The following is a 15,756-nucleotide window of genomic DNA, read 5'->3' as shown; positions in this document are numbered from 1 at the left end:
ACATGTAATCTGCGTATGTGTGTATATAATATATGTGTGTGCACATATATGTGACACATAACATATGCATTATGTGTATGTATGTCTATATATACGTCTCTATATACACAAAAATTCTATTCAGTATGGATAGTATTCATTAAAATAGAATTGGATACACAGCTATAATTTGAAAATATAATTTAAAAATGTTATTATAATTAGAATTTAAAATGTAACTTAAGGAGTTCCCGTCGTGGCGCAGTGGTTAACAAATCCGACTAGGAACCATGAGGTTGCAGGTTCGATACCTGCCCTTGCTCAGTGGGTTAACGATCCAGCTTTGCCATGAGCTGCGGTGCAGTTCACAGACGCGGCTCGGATCCCGCGTTGCTGTGGCTCTGGAGTAGGCCAGTGGCTACAGCTCCGATTGAACCTCTAGACTGGGAACCTTCATATGCCAAGGGAGCGGCCCAAGAAATAGCAAAATAGACCAAAAAAAAAAAAAGTAACTTAAAAATATAATTTAAAAAGAAAAAAGGACCAAACCAGTTAAAACTTAAAAAAAAAAAAATACAATTGGAAAAATTGTTTCCCATTTGAAAAATGGATTCTTATTTCTATTATACTCGAAATCACCTCCTGACAAATAAAACATCTAAATACATTTAGCTTTTAGCAGAAGCAAATGTAGGGAAATAAATGTTTATAAGCCTGGGGTAAGTGAGGACTATAATCAGGACACGAAATCCAAAATTCATAGAAGAAAATACTGATAGATTTGGCCTCCGACATCCTTTTTTTTGACTTTTTAGGGCTGCACCCTTGGCATATGGAGGTTCCCAGGCTAGGGGTGAATTGGAGCTACAGCTGCCGGCCTGCACCACAGCCACGGCAGTGCCAGATCTGAGCCGCATCTGCCACCTACACCACAGCTCTCGGCAATGCCGGATCCTTAACCCACAGATCCTTAACCCACGGAGCGAGGCCAGGGATCGAACCCACGTCCTCATGGATACAAAGTGTAAGGGAAAATGTATGTGTCACTAAGACCAGCTCAGAAGCGCGTGGGGAAAAGCACCAAACGGGAGCACTGTCCAGGTCACCGGCAATCTCCTACGTCCTGACCTGGGGGTGGCCGCGCCAGGGAACGAACGGGCCTCGCGACGGCGAGAGGGGCCCTCGGCAGCAAACCCAAGAAGCTCCCACCTGGAGCAGCAGCGCGAGGCCACCGGGTCCAGGCTGACCCTCCCAACCTCGGAGCCCCGGGGGGTTATCGAGAACGCTGTCTTTCCCCACGACCTTGTGCCGGGTTGGTGGAGCCGAAGGGCCGCTGGGATGGCCGAGAGGCCTCCGATCCTCTTTCCGGGGCAAGGAGGTCCTCCGTGTGTCCCACTCTCCTGGCCCGTCACGGCCAGTGGTTTGTCTGCAACACAAAACGACAGGCACGAATGGACGTGAACTATTCCCCTTCGCATCCTGTGCACAAATTCCCTACAAATCTGTTGCAGGGGTGCCATCTCACACCTGCTCCGGGGCAGATGTTATCGTAGAAATTTTATATCTAAGACCCCAAGGAAGGCGTTCCCACTGTGGTCTCAGCAGCCGCAGGGATGCAGGTTCAGTCCCCAGCCCAGCATAGTGGAATGAGGACCCACTGTCGCCACAGCGGTGGCCTAGGTCTCAACTGCGGCTCGGATTAATCCCAGCCCAGGAGCTCCGTATGCCTCAGGCATACCCTCCCAAAAAAACAGGGGTTCTGAAATGTAAGTTTCTTGCTGAGGAGTTCCCACTGTGGTTCAGGTTAAGGACTTGGTATTGTCGCCGTGAGGATGCGAGCTCAACCCCTGGCCTTGCTCAGTGGCTTAAGGAGCCAGAGTGGCTACAGTGGCAGCGCAGGCCACAAGCACGGCGTGGATCTCGAGTTGCCGTGGCTGAGGCGTGGGCTGCAGCTCCCATTCGACCCCTCGCCAAGAACTTCCATATGCCGCAGGTGCAGCTGCAAAGAGAAAACAAAAAGATTCTTGCCTGGGACAAGACCCCCTGGAACACACAAGGTCTGAGGGAAGTTCAGCTGCGCTTGGACCCTGGGGGCCTTCACGGCCGGCCCCACCGAAGGCGCAAAGCCGTCGGCACCCCATTGGCCGCCCCTCAGCCACCTCAGGAAGTGGGCCCCGGTGTAGGCTTCGGGCAGGTGCACCTCAGGAACACAGTTCCCGCACGAAGCAGCTTGAGGCCTCCCGAGAAGGTGAGACCCCGCGATGCAGGGAGCCGAGCACGTCGGCTCCAGGAGTGGCCGTCCATTCGTGAGCAGCGTGCTCCTGGAGACACTCCGAAATGAATTTCCATGTTTATAAAACCATGAATTATTGAAAAGCACTCAGGAATTGTGTTCCATTTATACGAATCAATGAACAGAGAGCCGTGTTCAACCTTCGTTTTGCTACTCACAGTTTATGAAGACAGGGCAAACGGACACCATCAAACGCCCGCGGAGAGGCGGGCAGTCCCCGTGGCAATACATACAGAGTGGCCTTTAAAAGAAAGCCGCAGAACCCAGGAAGCAAATGACTGGATCTGTGGGTAGAGATTTTTTTTTTTTTTAATTTCCAGGGATATTTTCAAAGGCACAACAGAGCCTAGATGGTATAATAAATCCCCAGGAGCCCACCATCCAGCCTCCTTGCGTTTCAGTGTCCGACTCTGCTTCCTGAATCTTCAAACCACTGAGATGGTGGCCCGGGCACCTGAATACATGCAGACACATTACGCAGACGTACTCAGAGCCAACGCGGATGCAGTAAAAAAAAATGGCAGTGATTCTTAAAAAGATCAACTGTAATCGCAGCAAAAAATTCCAAAGGGACTTTATGGTTCATTGTAGAATTTAGGCAGATAAAAACAAAACACACCAAAATTGCTGAAAAGCATCTGAGAAAGAGCGTAAGTTTGATGTCTCACATAGGAAAACTTAAAGCCAGAAAAACACTTATTAGAAAGAGGAGCCCTTTTTTATAATGTTGGAGTAAGGAAGGGTTTTCTTCTTTTTCTTTTTTTTTTTTTTTTTTTTTTTTGGCCATGCCTGAGGCATGTGGAAGTTCCCTGTGCCGGGGACTGAACCTGAACCGCACGAGCATCCTGAGCCGCAGCAGTGGCAATGCTGGCTCCTTAAGCCAGATCCTGCACCCCAAGAGGACTCCCCAGGAAGGGTTTTCTGAGCCTCACACCAAAGCCAGAAACCAACAAGAAAAACACGAAATCATTTGGTCTCATAAAAATTTGAAACATCTGCTTACACACATCTAAAAAATTTGCGACAAATCCCTACCATTAGTAAGTGAATAGGACAAGCTTGCCTGTTACAAAATGCGTATGCAAAACCAGCTGTATGCATGTGAGCAGCACACAGGCAGAAAAGGCGTTTATAGAAAATTGTCTTATCTGGGAATAAATTTAAGAAAGGGACACAGAAAGCAGCAGAAATCTACAAAACAGGATGGTGAAAAATGGAGGACGTTCTAGATACCGATCGAACAAAAGACGTTGGAACCTCCTCACGGAACATCTGTAAGATGGTGTTGAGAGCAATTTTTAAACTTCTTCATGAATGGAAGCCTGGCCACGGTAAGCGCAGGACTCCCCGGACCCGTCCCTAAACTCAACGGAGCCCCACTGACACCCCAGCGGATAACACCTGCAGAAATGGATAACGTCAGACCCCCAAACTCAGAGGAGACCCAGGAATTCCTGAAAAAGCAGCAAGGCCTGGGCTGTAATAACCGAGCAGGGGTGACGCCGGCCAGAGGACAGACAGGCCCAGCGTCCAGAGGAGGCCCAGAGACAGACACACGAGCACCATCAGCACATCCCTTCCCTAAAGGGGCAGAGTCGTCGTCTCCGCGGGTGTTTTAAGGACGGCGTGCGTGTGAGCATGTGGCTTCCGGAAAACTCACACCCTAATAAATGGCTAATCATCTGCGCACAAAGGCGGTTTTTCAGAGGTTCCCTATCTTGACAAATACCAGGTAATGTTTGTGTAGTTTGCGAGGCTGGGCATGTTCTCAGCTCTTTACTGTAGGTTTGTCATGTTTTCTTGATGAGCCGCTGGGTGTGTCTGAGCCCATCTTTCCGTCAGGACGGTCAGAGCCTCTCGGAGTGGTTTGTCATGTACCTCGTAATCTCGCTATTATGCCGGGTTTATTTCTCTCCGGTGCCTTTTGAACATGTAGTCCCAGCATCTCCACTGCCCCCTGGGTGCGGTGTGGGTGGGGGTGCTCTGGGGAGCTGCCCGCTTCCTGCCTCTCCTGATGCTCCGCAGATGGAGGGGGTCAGGACGCCCAGCCCCGCCCCAGCTCTGGGCCCCCCTGAAGGACCCCTGCTCGGACCTCTCTCCAGGCTTGGCGGGGCCTCCGTGGAGCCTGAGGCAGGATCCAGCCTCTCCCTCGGCCCAGGCCGGCCCTCCCTTCCCTTCCCCGCAGGGGTCCCCAGAGCCCCCAGTGAATGTCCTGCCTGCTCATCTCTCGCCGGACCCTGCGTCTGAGCGCCCACCCGACCAGTGGCCAGGACACCGAGGAGTCCTTGTCAAGGCTGTGTCGTCTGCCTGTTTCACAGGTTTCGCCTCCGTTGACCCGTTAAAGGTTTTCCTGCGTCCCGAGCTCACGTGACTGTGAAATACTTGGACATAGAGCATTAATGCACCTGGAACGTACGCCACACAGACCGTGGAAGCTCTAACGTCATCTTTTCCCCAAAGGCTTAGGCAGCGGTCACAGTGCCACTAACTGAACCAGGCGTCCGTGAGCCCCGACTTGAAATACCCCCGCAATAAGAAATTACAAAGGGTGCTGGGCTTGTTTCTGGGCTTCCTCGTTGGCGAAGCCACCTGTTGGTATGATCGAGGGCCGAACCCGAAATTTCCTCTCGGTAACCTGCCGCCCCGGCCCCGACTGCGGTTCTGAGACCCGCCACCCTGGCCCGCACCGGGCCGCGACTCTTCCTCTGTAACCAGCATATGCTCTGCTACGAACAACCACGCCTGTTGCTCCTGCTGTTTCATCTTCAGTGTTTCCACGGTCCTGCCTTCACTCATCTGAGCCCCAGGTCTCAGCCGGGGACGCACCATCCAGCCCATCCTTTGAGGTTCCTGACCGCCTGACGGCACCTGCGGGCCTCGGACCCGGCCCGGCACCGCCTGCCCGGAGGAGCCCTCCACGCCTGCCTCCTCCCCGGGGAAGAACCCCAATCTCACTCCCGTGCTCTCCCCCTGCCCCGGCCCCGGCCCGAGCAGCTCGCATCAGGACGGTTGCAGAGAACCACCCTCTCCCCCCACATCTCCCGACGTCCCCGGGGTCGGCAAATTCTCCATCAACAGCCCTCTTCAGCCTGAGCCTCCCTGTCCAGAACCTCAGGGCTCGCAGAGCCCACGTCCCACCTGGCCATCCCCGTGTCCCTGCCCCAAGCCGTCTCTCCTCTGGCTTCCTCAGCCCCTCCAGCGCAGCAAAGGGGGGAAGCTGGGGAGCAGGCATCACCCAGCGCAGCCCCCACCAGGCCCTCTGCATCCGCTCACCCGCAGGAATCTAGAACTTTCTTCTTCCAGTCGCTGCTAAGGCTACTGCTCTGCTTCCATGGCTGTTGGTATTTTTCTCTTTGCTGATTCATGCACCTGTCCTGAGCCCGTTGTTTGTGGCCACCTGCACGCCAGGACGGGGACAGTGAGACAGCTGGACGGAGTCGGAGCGCTCTGCCCTGGGAGCACGGAGGGCAGGGCCGGGCTCCGTAGGCCCGTGTCCTGAGCCCGGGACGGGGTCCAGCTGAGCAGAATTAGCGGCCGTCTCCGGGACATAGACGACTTCTAGGTCTCGCTCCCTTTCAAGGCATCTCGAGGCCTCCCTCTGCCCCAACCCAGCTCGAACGGCCGTCTGTCCCACGGCCCTTCCTCCTCAGGCACGGTTACTGACCCTTGCAAATAAGATGGACACAAGACAAATGGACAGCATCTGCTTCTCTCCACCCGGGGTCCAAACTCGGAGTGTAGGAGACGTGGAGGCGTCCGGAGATGGGCCACACGGCCTTCACGGTCACCCAGGGACAAGCCCCCAAAGGGAGCCGGAAAGGAAGACGCCACTCAGGACCTGCTCTCGTCCGTGCGCAGCCCTCGCCGGGGAGCAGAATCCAAAGCAGCCGCGGCGGGAGAGAAAGGAACGCTCACGGAGGCGCTGCCCCTCCTCCGGGCCTGCGGCGAGGGGGGGGTCCCGGCCCGAGACGGCGGGGGGCCCTGGGGGCCACGACGCGTGGCCTGCTTTCAGGGGACTTTGTGCGACGTGGACCAGGCAGACGTTTTAAATAATAGTAACAAGCAATAAGAGCACTGGTGGCAAGAAGGGGAAGGAGGAGGCGGCTGGGAACTCACTCACGACAGACAAAAGGGGGCTGGGCACCCGCAGGCCTGCAGCCCTGGGGGCTCAGGTCCCAGCCGTGACCCGAGCCCCAGCGCCGCCCTGGCGAGGTGGAGTTGCCCGCAACCGGCTCTGGGCTCAGGTGGGTTTGCAGCCTCATCCCTAACCTGCCTGGTCACTGCAGGCTCATTTCCTTCGCAATAAAATTGAGAGCCCAGGCAGGCTTTGCAGGGCCACACGAAGATCCACTGAGAACCTTCCTTTGTGTCTAGGTATCAACAACATGGCTTTTTAAAAAATCTTTCTATTTTGAAATAATTTTAGACACATAAAAATGTTGCAAAAAACAGCACGGAGAGCTCCTGCGCCCCTTCCACGCAGCTTCTCTAACGCCGGCGTCTCCCGTCACCAGGGGCGCTGCGAGCGAAACTGAGAAATTAGCATCCGTCCCGTAGGATTAGCTAAGCCATGGACTTTATTTGGGCTTCATCTGTTTTCCACAAACGTCCTTTTTCTGCTCCAGGGTCCATTTAGCTGTTTTGCTTGACTTCCTTTCAAAGGTCTCCAAGAACTGATTTGTTTTCTCAGGGTGTCTTTCAAAGGACCTCACACCTCGTCCGTGAGACAGAAGGACCAGGCGTGGGCTCGGGGCACAACCGGTTAGACAATATGGCAAACGTCCCCACTGACGTATGCCAGGGAGTGTCCAATCCCGCTTTTGTAAATAGCTAGGTGGACATCTGGAGGCCGACCGTCACAGGGTAGTCTCGGGTCACTGCCGTCTTCGGGGACAGAGGCAAGCGCCCAGTTTCCCTCCTGGCAGGTGCTGATGACTGCCTGATTAGCCGCATGTCACACCGTCATCATGAAAGCATATTCTAAACCTGCCTGGGCTCAGGAAGGGTGACAAAGAGGAGCCTGTTAGGACACAAAACACATTGAAGTCCAACCTTGACCCTGCCCAGTCGATCACCAAAAACGATGAGCCATTTGCAGAAAAGGCTCGGAGCTCCCTAGGGCTGCTGCCAAATGTTCTGGAGAGTCTTCCCAAGCCCAGCATCTCCATGTGAAACCAAAGCAGAGAGATGCCCATCTTGCACCTGCAGCGTCCAAATCTGGGACCATCGGCAGGGGGACCCAGCACGTGGTCCTGTTGGAACCTGAAGTCCAGAGGTGAGGGGAAGCACAGCCCTGGACCCAGAGACCCTGCCCCATCAGGGTCACAGGTGGGGCAGTCCTTAGCTACACCCTGAAAATGCACAGGTACAAACATTACCAGCAACTTCACCCTCCAGGCCACGCAAGAAACTGGAGGGAGATGGAGGAAGCAGGGTTGGGCCTGGTCCCCTCTGTGCTGGGCTGAGGGCAGCACAGTCTCCTTCCTGACCTTCTATAGCCCACCCCCAGCCCCACCCAGTCCCCAGGCACAGGGAGCATCCCCAGAGCAGCACCTGCCCAACTGCTGCGCCCCGCCCAAGCCACCCTGCACAACTCTGCTTCCAGGTCCCGCGCCCTAGTCACCACCCCCAGAACCCTGCACCAAGGGGGCCTCCCAGCTCGTCCCCAGGCTCTGGGAAGCTCTCACTGTCTCACACTGAAGCTCCGTGTCTGCGTGAAGGTGTCCCCTTCAAACTGGGTTCCCTGTGGACGGGGTCCACACTGAGCTCATGCTTGATACGCGTGTCCCCAGCCCTGAGCACAGGGGGCGTGGGGCAGAGTGGGTTCCCAGGGGCGCTGGTTGGAGGAAGGGGAGGCAGAGGGAGGAGGAGTCCAGCGACTTGCCTAAGAAGTAGGACTTGGTTCTAGTAAGACCACGCAGCAGAGTCTGAGGCACCCAGACAAAAGCCTCAATACGATTCGGTTTGGTAGAAGGGAAATCCAGCCCTTTGCACCAGAAGTCCTGAACTCCCACTGGCCCAATTGTCAAACGAGGAAGCAGAGCAAGGGGAAAGCGGCCCAGAGAAACTCAGAGCCATGCAGCTGCCTCCCCAACAACCAGAGGCAGGATCCTAAAAACCAGAGGTGCCCAGAGCACCCACGGGGGCATGAGGCTGGACGGCCAGGCCTAAACCCATGCTGAGCCCAGGGAACGTCTGGGACACAGGCTGACTTGAGAAACCTCTCAGAGGTGGTTTTGGCAGCAGTGGCAGCAAATGGTATTGCTAAATATCCAATATAATGGAGTATTTGCACAGCTTGACGTCGTCATGCAACGATGGATTCCACTTAGGCCATAAGCATCTGTTGGAAATTCCCTGGTTCAGCTCTGGCCAAGCCAACAGGAACTAGGGATCCCGGCCGGCAGCGCTGACCCTGGGGTGGAGACACGATTTCTGAGCCCCGTCGGCTGCGCAGCCGCAGCTCTGGTCCCAGCGCACACGCCCCGGCTCGGAGACCGCGCTCCGCTCTCGGCCCGTCTCTGCGGCCCTCTCCTCCCAGCTCCTCCCCATCGCCACCGTCCGCGCCGAGGACGGCTCGTCACTGATGTGGATCCAGAGGAGTCTGGACCGAGAAATGAGACAAAACTGACATTTGGTTTCTAATTCAGCCCCACAACCTGCAAAGAATGCCAAATGAGCTTTGCTCAAAAGACGGAAAAGTCAATAGAGTTTCTAAAGGTTTTTTTTGTTTGTTTGTTTCAGTTTTGTAAAAGATAGTATTTCCCCACCCCACCACCCAAAAAACCCACAAGGGCTAGAGTTAAAACGGAATCTTCTGCCCACTGCTCCCTCGGGCATCGTTACTGAAACGGTTTCTTTGGAAAAGACGGGACGTTCTTTACAAGAGTATCTGAACGAGGGCGCCTCTACCTGTCGGCTCCTGACAGCCATCGGTCTGGGTTTCCACCTATTCGGCATTTGAAAGGACTCGGGAGCACGCGCGCAATCAACGGGCTCCCAAACCCCTTCGTCTCTGTGGGATTTCACTCGAGCTGAAATCAATGCACGTCCACACGTAAAGCTGCCACGACGTTTCAACACGGAACAGAGCAGAGTTTCACTCCCAGAGGGACCTGTTGATTCCTGCGTCGAAAGAAACCACCAGCTGGGTCCCCCTGTCGACGCTGCCCTGATGGGCAGCTCTGCGATCCTGGGCCGCACGTCCACGGCCACGGTGCTGATTCAGAGCCCGGCTGTCCGACCGGACAGACACGGGCGGAGCACAGGCCGTGGGGCCAGCCCTCGGCTGCATCGCACAGCTTCCTATTCACGGAGGCAAGCGAACTGGGAGATGCTTCATCAAGCAGAAAAAACAAGGAAGGAAGGGAGGGAAGGAGGGGGGAGGAAGGGCAGGAGGGGGGAGGAAGGGGGAGGAAGTGGGGGGAGGGCACCAAATCTTCCTTGTCCTGTGAACGGCAGAGGCGACCCGTTACATGAAGGGCCGCCTTTGAGCGTCTGCGCGTTGCACTCGACAGCCCGGGACTTTGCCTCTTGAGGCTGTGATGACTTCCTGAGACACAAAGGGATGCAGGGCTCTCGGAAGACGGTGACTTGAACACTTCAAAGAAGGAGACAGACACTCCCTCTCTCCCTCCTTTCCTTCCTTCTGTCTTTCCTTCTGTCTTTCTTTTATGGATACGGCCTTGGGCTTATGGAAGTTCCTGGGCCAGGGACTGACTCTGAGCTTCAGCAGCCACCTGCACTGCAGCGCTGGCAACACTGGATCCCTGAACCCACTGCACAGGGCCGGAAATCAAAGCCATGCCTCCACAGTGACCTGAGTGCCTGCCGTCAGATTCTTAACCCACTGGCCACAGCAGAACTCCAGAAGGGTGAACGTTCAACCTTAAGATTTACCACATCTCTAGCACTGAGAACTGTATCTGGTCACTTAGGACGGAGCATGACAGTGGGAGAAAAAAGAATGTGTACATGTATGTGTAACCGGGTCTCCATGCTGCACAGAAGAAAAAAAATTGTATTGGGGAAATAACAATAAAAAATTTTTTTAAAAAATTCATCCGTCTCGTGATCTACGAAAGCATTTGCAGGTGGATGACAGTCTCCATACAAGCGTGCTTGCGTGTGCGTGCACGCGTGCGCGCGTGTGTGTGTGTGTGTGTTCACTGAGATGGATCAAGCTACAGTCTTCAGTAGGTTAAATGAACTGGCCTGTTTGTACAGACGGAGCCAGTGTCCTGCTCTCTCCCCACCAGCCCCACAGCTTTTCACCCACCCTTTTGAACAGTGTTCAGGCTGAATCATTTGGAAGGTTTTTTTTGGAAACTCTTTTGAGTTTGTAACAAATCTTCTACCCTTGGGAGAGGGCTTGTCCCTAAAACTTTGCTTGTGCACCTGCTCCGTCTTTACTCAGGGACTTTGATAAAAATCCCCGTTGTCCTCAGTGTCATCTTGTAGACAGTGGCTGCCGGCAGGGGCCAGCGGGGCTCCCTCTGAGGTCTCGGAATTTATCAGCCTCTGATCTCTGTGGCCTCAGGAGGGGCATTTGAACACCTCGGGGAGGGAAGACCCCTTCCTGACTGGTCAGCTAGAGACCATGAGGGCCCAGTCCCTCTCTTGGGACAACCAGAGAGAGAATCCGGTGACAGCTTGCAGTGACACGGAAGGACCCACTGCTGTGCAAAGACGCGCCCAGGGGAACCAGGAACGCCTCCAGTCTCCACGCTGGGTATGGCGCGGCTCTCTTGTGCTGGTAGGGGCAGCGGCCAGGCAAAGCAAGGGCGTCCTCTGAAGTTTAGGAGAGAGGGTTATGGTCCCTGGCTGCCAGCTGCCACTGCCCGTCCAGAGCTTGAGCACATGGTCGGGGGAAGGAAAGCTGAGACACGGAGAGAGGAAGGGCTCTATTTTCAGATGGGGACAGTGGCTGGAAATGCCAGACCTGCCCAGACACGACCCGGCCTGCACTCCCTCTGTACGTGCCGTCCAGCACCGACCACGCCGGTTCTGTCCCTCCTGTCCCCCTAAGATGTCCACATGCCCGTTCCGGAGCCTGTGAACATGAGACCTTACGAGGCGCAGCGGCTGTGCCGAGGTGACAGGTGGAAGGTTTGAGAAGGGTTCACCCTGGTTGCCTGTTGGTGGGTCTGGTGTCATCACGGGGGTCAGAGCCAGAGAAAGACGTGTGACGATGGAAGCAGAGACCCGAAGACCCGGAGAGAGACCTGGAGAGGCTACCCTGCTGACCCTGAAGGTGGAGGAAGACACCACAAGCCAAGAGGGGGCAGGCGCCCCAAGAGGTCAGAGAAATAAAGGGATGGGTTTGCCCGGGAGCCTCCAGAATGAAGGTAGCCCTGCTGACAATGCGACTTCAGCCCAGGGCAGCTGCTGCTTTTAGAGGTGCTCGACCGCGGTCGCCAGGAAGAGGCACGTGGCCAGCAGGGGGCTGCAGGGGCTGCTGGCTCCTCTCGGGGAGGAAGGAGGCCAGGCCTTCCTTCACCTCCTGCCCTCCAGGGAGCTGTCGCCACCTGCGCTGGGCCCGCCCCAGACGCTCCACCTGCCTGCCTTCCGCAGGTCTTCAGGCAAGTCACAGGGAGCACATTGGCCCTTACACTGAAAGCAGGGGGCACAGATGGGGCCGGAGGAGGAAGGTGAGAAAGAGACAGAGCAAGATGTGTGTGTGTGTGTGTGTGTGTGTGTGTGTGTGTGTGTGTGTGTGTCCTCTGACCACTTAGCCTTGTAGAAAGTGGCTTTCTGGGAGGACGAAGGAGCGAGTCTGTCTGCCCACCCTAGGAGCCCGAACGTGACCGGGAACCCACCCAGTGGCCCCCTGAGAAAGAGGACCCCATGAGGACCGTGGCATCAGTGAGGGCTTCCTGGGAGCGGGAGGTGGTGCTGGCACATGTCTCTGCCAAGACATGACGGGGTCTCCACGCTGGCTGAGTGGGAGGCCGGCTCTGCCCAAACACAGGGTCAGTTCCCCAGCAGCCAGGGAGGAGTCAGCCAAGGCCAAGGACATGGTGGGCCAAGTCGCGGGCCGCGAGGTCGCTGGGTTTTGTGCAGGTCATTGGTGTCCCCAGGCAGAGCCCCACCCGTGGCAGTCGGGACGGAGGCCACGGCGAGAAGGGGCAGGACGCAGGCGGAATGGGAGGCGGGATGGAACCAGAGGGCGAGGTGGGGCGAGGACACTTCCCCGGAGAGAGAGCAGGGTGATTTGTGCAAGAAGCCCTGGGGGTGGGTGCTCGAAGGTCCTGAGGGATGAGAGGGGGACGGGCGGGCGGGTCCCGGGTCGGGGGAGGGCGGTGAAGGAGCCTCTGGAAGCCTCCCCTTCCTCCAGGGCACACGTGGGCTCCCTGAGACTGAGGGCAGTGAGGGGCGCGGGGCAGGCCAGGAGCCTGCAGCGCAAGGCTGAGCCGGGTACCCGGAGCCGTCGAGGGCACGGTCAGGAGTTCAGACTGCACCAGGAGAGGGCATGCGCTGGACTCTCGGGTCAGGTTTCATCAGGAGCCTAGACCGGGAGGAAACGGGTTTCTGGGCTGCAGATCAGCTGGGCCGGAGGGTGTGCAGGGCTGGGCCGGGGCTTCAGCCACAGGCTGTGCAGAGGAATCCGACGTGGTGCCCACTGCCCCACCGCCCCGTGCCCGGCCTGGGCTTGGGAAGCCCTGTCTGTGGGAGTCACTGTCACAGAAGCCCCTGCAGGAAGCAGAGCGGAGGGGTCAGGCCCGGGGTCCTCCCTGGCTGTTTGTCACGTCATCTAGCCCCGTCTCAAGGCCTGTCCTCCTCAGATGGAGGGCAGATCCATGGGTCAGTCCTCGCTGCCCCTTGCACCCAGCACGTGTCCTCGGTGAGGCGGGGGGGCCAGTCAGTAGCACGCCCAGAGCAACCACAACCCCAGGAGAACCACCACCCCGGCACCAGCACTCCCGACCTTCCCGAGAAGAGGCGGGGTGCCGGGACCACCCCGAGCCCTGGCGGCCCCGGGCGGCTGGTCCCGCGGCCCAGAGTCAGACGAGCCAGCCCGGCACAGCCGAGTGCCCGGCACAGCCATGGGAAGCCGCCACCAGCTCTGGGCTGATTAGTAGCGATGTGTTTAATAGAAATTTCAAGGTTCATTACGGGATGTGGATTAATTAAATTGAGAGGGAAGATAATGAAAAGAATCCCCACTGGACACATAACCGAGCGGGCCTGCCGCCGCGGGAGGGGTGGGAAGGGACGGACCTGCCGGGATCTCCGGGTTTGCCCGCTGGAAACGGAGCAAGTCTGCACTGCGCCCTCCAGAGCAGACAGGCCGGGGCTCCCTCCAGCTCTGGTTTGGAATCCGGGGTGAGGCGCAGCTGATCCCCACCAGGCCCAGCATCGCCGGCCCTCCGCCCCCGGACAGGGAGCTGCTGAGCCAGATTCCTCCCTGCGCTTCACCAAGGGCCCCGGGAAGAAGGGATCGGGGACAGAACACGCACTGGCCTCCGTGGGCCATTGGCAGGGGAGGGAGCCGTCTGGCCCGCGGCTCCGTGAGCTCTGCAGGTCCAGGGGTGCTGGAACTTTTGCAGAGTCTTCTGGGAAACATCAGCTGAGTCGGCTCCGAACTTACTGACAAACAAAGGAAGAGCTGGTGGCGTTTTAGAACCTGAGTCCCGCACCTCCAACCCCAGAGTCCGTGGGACTGAGGACAGAAAGTCCCCAGGTGTTGTCCCAGCTGTGGTCCCCTGTGCCCTCGCCACAGGGTCTCCGTGGCCCGCCTGTCCAGTCCTTCCTGGAAGCCACCCGTGGGCACGACAGCATCCACTGTACAGAAAAACACAGGAGCCCAACCACCACTCGTCCAAGAGATACAACTGGCCGATAAAGCACTGAAGAAAACAGCCCCGGAGTTAAGAGAATGCGTCGCGTGCGATGCCACTTACACATTCAGTAAACATGCTGAGGGCAGGAGAGTGGGTACGTCTGCGGGGGCTGCCTGGGAAGGGCGCCAGGACTCTGGCCCTGCCAGTGACCTGTGTCTCAGGGTCCATGGTGGCTGTCGTGTGATCACAAGGAGGTGACACAGAGGCGCGGGCTCGCTCCCACGACGCTGCAGTTAGAAATGCTGACTCTAAAACTGCCTTCGTCCCGTGTCTGTTCGCCGTCCTGCAGAGCGTGTACCCGGCTGCCCGCTCCATTACTGGTTTGCCACAAACATTTTCATTTGTTATAAAATAAAAGCGTTGTTATTAAAAATGGGTAGAGGTGGTTTTTAAAAGATTTCGGGCGTTCCCTGTGGTGCAGCAGGTTGAGGATCCGGGCTGCGTGGCAGCGGCTCAGGGGGCTGCTGGGGTGCAGGTTTGAGCCCGGGCCCAGGAAGGTCTACGTGCTGCAGGTGGAGCCAATAATAATAGCACAGATGATTTCCGGCTCGGAGTGGGTGGTCTGCCGTGGCCCCGGAGCGGAGAAACGAGGGTCTCAAGTCCAGGCTTCCGAGGGCAGATGGAGTCTGTCCGCTCCTCGGCACTGGAGGAAGGCCCCTCTCCTAAAACGGGACCAAGAGCCCAGGTGGCCAGGGCTGGGGTCTCACTTTCCGCAGAGCTACTGCGAGAGAGGCGTTTCTCCGGGTCCCGGAGCCTCAGAGCAGCAATAGGAATTAGAAACCCCGGACCCCGGAGAGCCCTTGGCGAGGCCGGGGACACACGCAGGTCTGGGCCTCTGGCCCATTGCGCTGACCAGGCCCAGTGGCCACACAGCCAATTCTTTCCAAATTTTCCTTCATCCTCCCAAATGAGCGGGATGCACCGGGAGGCACGAAGGAGGTTAAATTCCTCTTCTGTGCGGCAACGGTTCCCGCCAGCCAGACGCCGTCCATCAGAGACGGACTTCTTTTCCAGTTTATATTCCATAACTCAACCCTCTTTAAGGAAGCGAAGGTGACAAGTGGCTTCTGGGGAAGACAATTATGTTACAGGATCGCAAGCAAATCCAGCAGGTCTTTGCTTTGGTGTCTGGGCTGTATTTGCTGACGTCTTCACGGGCAAAAATGATGGAAACGCAGCAATTCGCCAGCAGGAGTGTGAGGAGGCGAGAGTCAGAGAGGAGGTCACGATGCGAGGCCCGCGGGCGCAGGGGTCAGGCCTTTGCCAGGACCACTTCCTCCCCAGTGCCCTGCTGGCCCCCCACGTGCCCTCCGGATGAGGCTGGACCTGTCTTCTCCCTCCTGCTGGAGAAACTGACAAACCAAAGGCCGGGCCCACGGAGGAGGTGGAAGGAGCCAGAAAGTACGGAGTGGGCCTCCTCATCCTCCTGAGGTCACAGGCTTCTCTTCCGCAGCCCAGCCCTGTCCACTTACAGGAGGGCAGCCGAGACTGGTCCCCAGGGGTCCTCTGATGGCCGCTCAAGCCGCATGGAGAATTGGAGGACAGGGACCTGGCCTCCGTCCGCGTCTCCATGGCACCTCGAACACTCAGAGCATCTTCAGGGCAACAGTCGTTCGGGAGTATCACCTCTGGGCTCCGTGA

The sequence above is a fragment of the Sus scrofa genome, chromosome 15 (genome assembly GCF_000003025.6).
Source record: "Sus scrofa isolate TJ Tabasco breed Duroc chromosome 15, Sscrofa11.1, whole genome shotgun sequence".
In the NCBI taxonomy this organism is placed as follows: domain Eukaryota; kingdom Metazoa; phylum Chordata; class Mammalia; order Artiodactyla; family Suidae; genus Sus; species Sus scrofa.
This window is presented reverse-complemented; position numbering follows the sequence as displayed.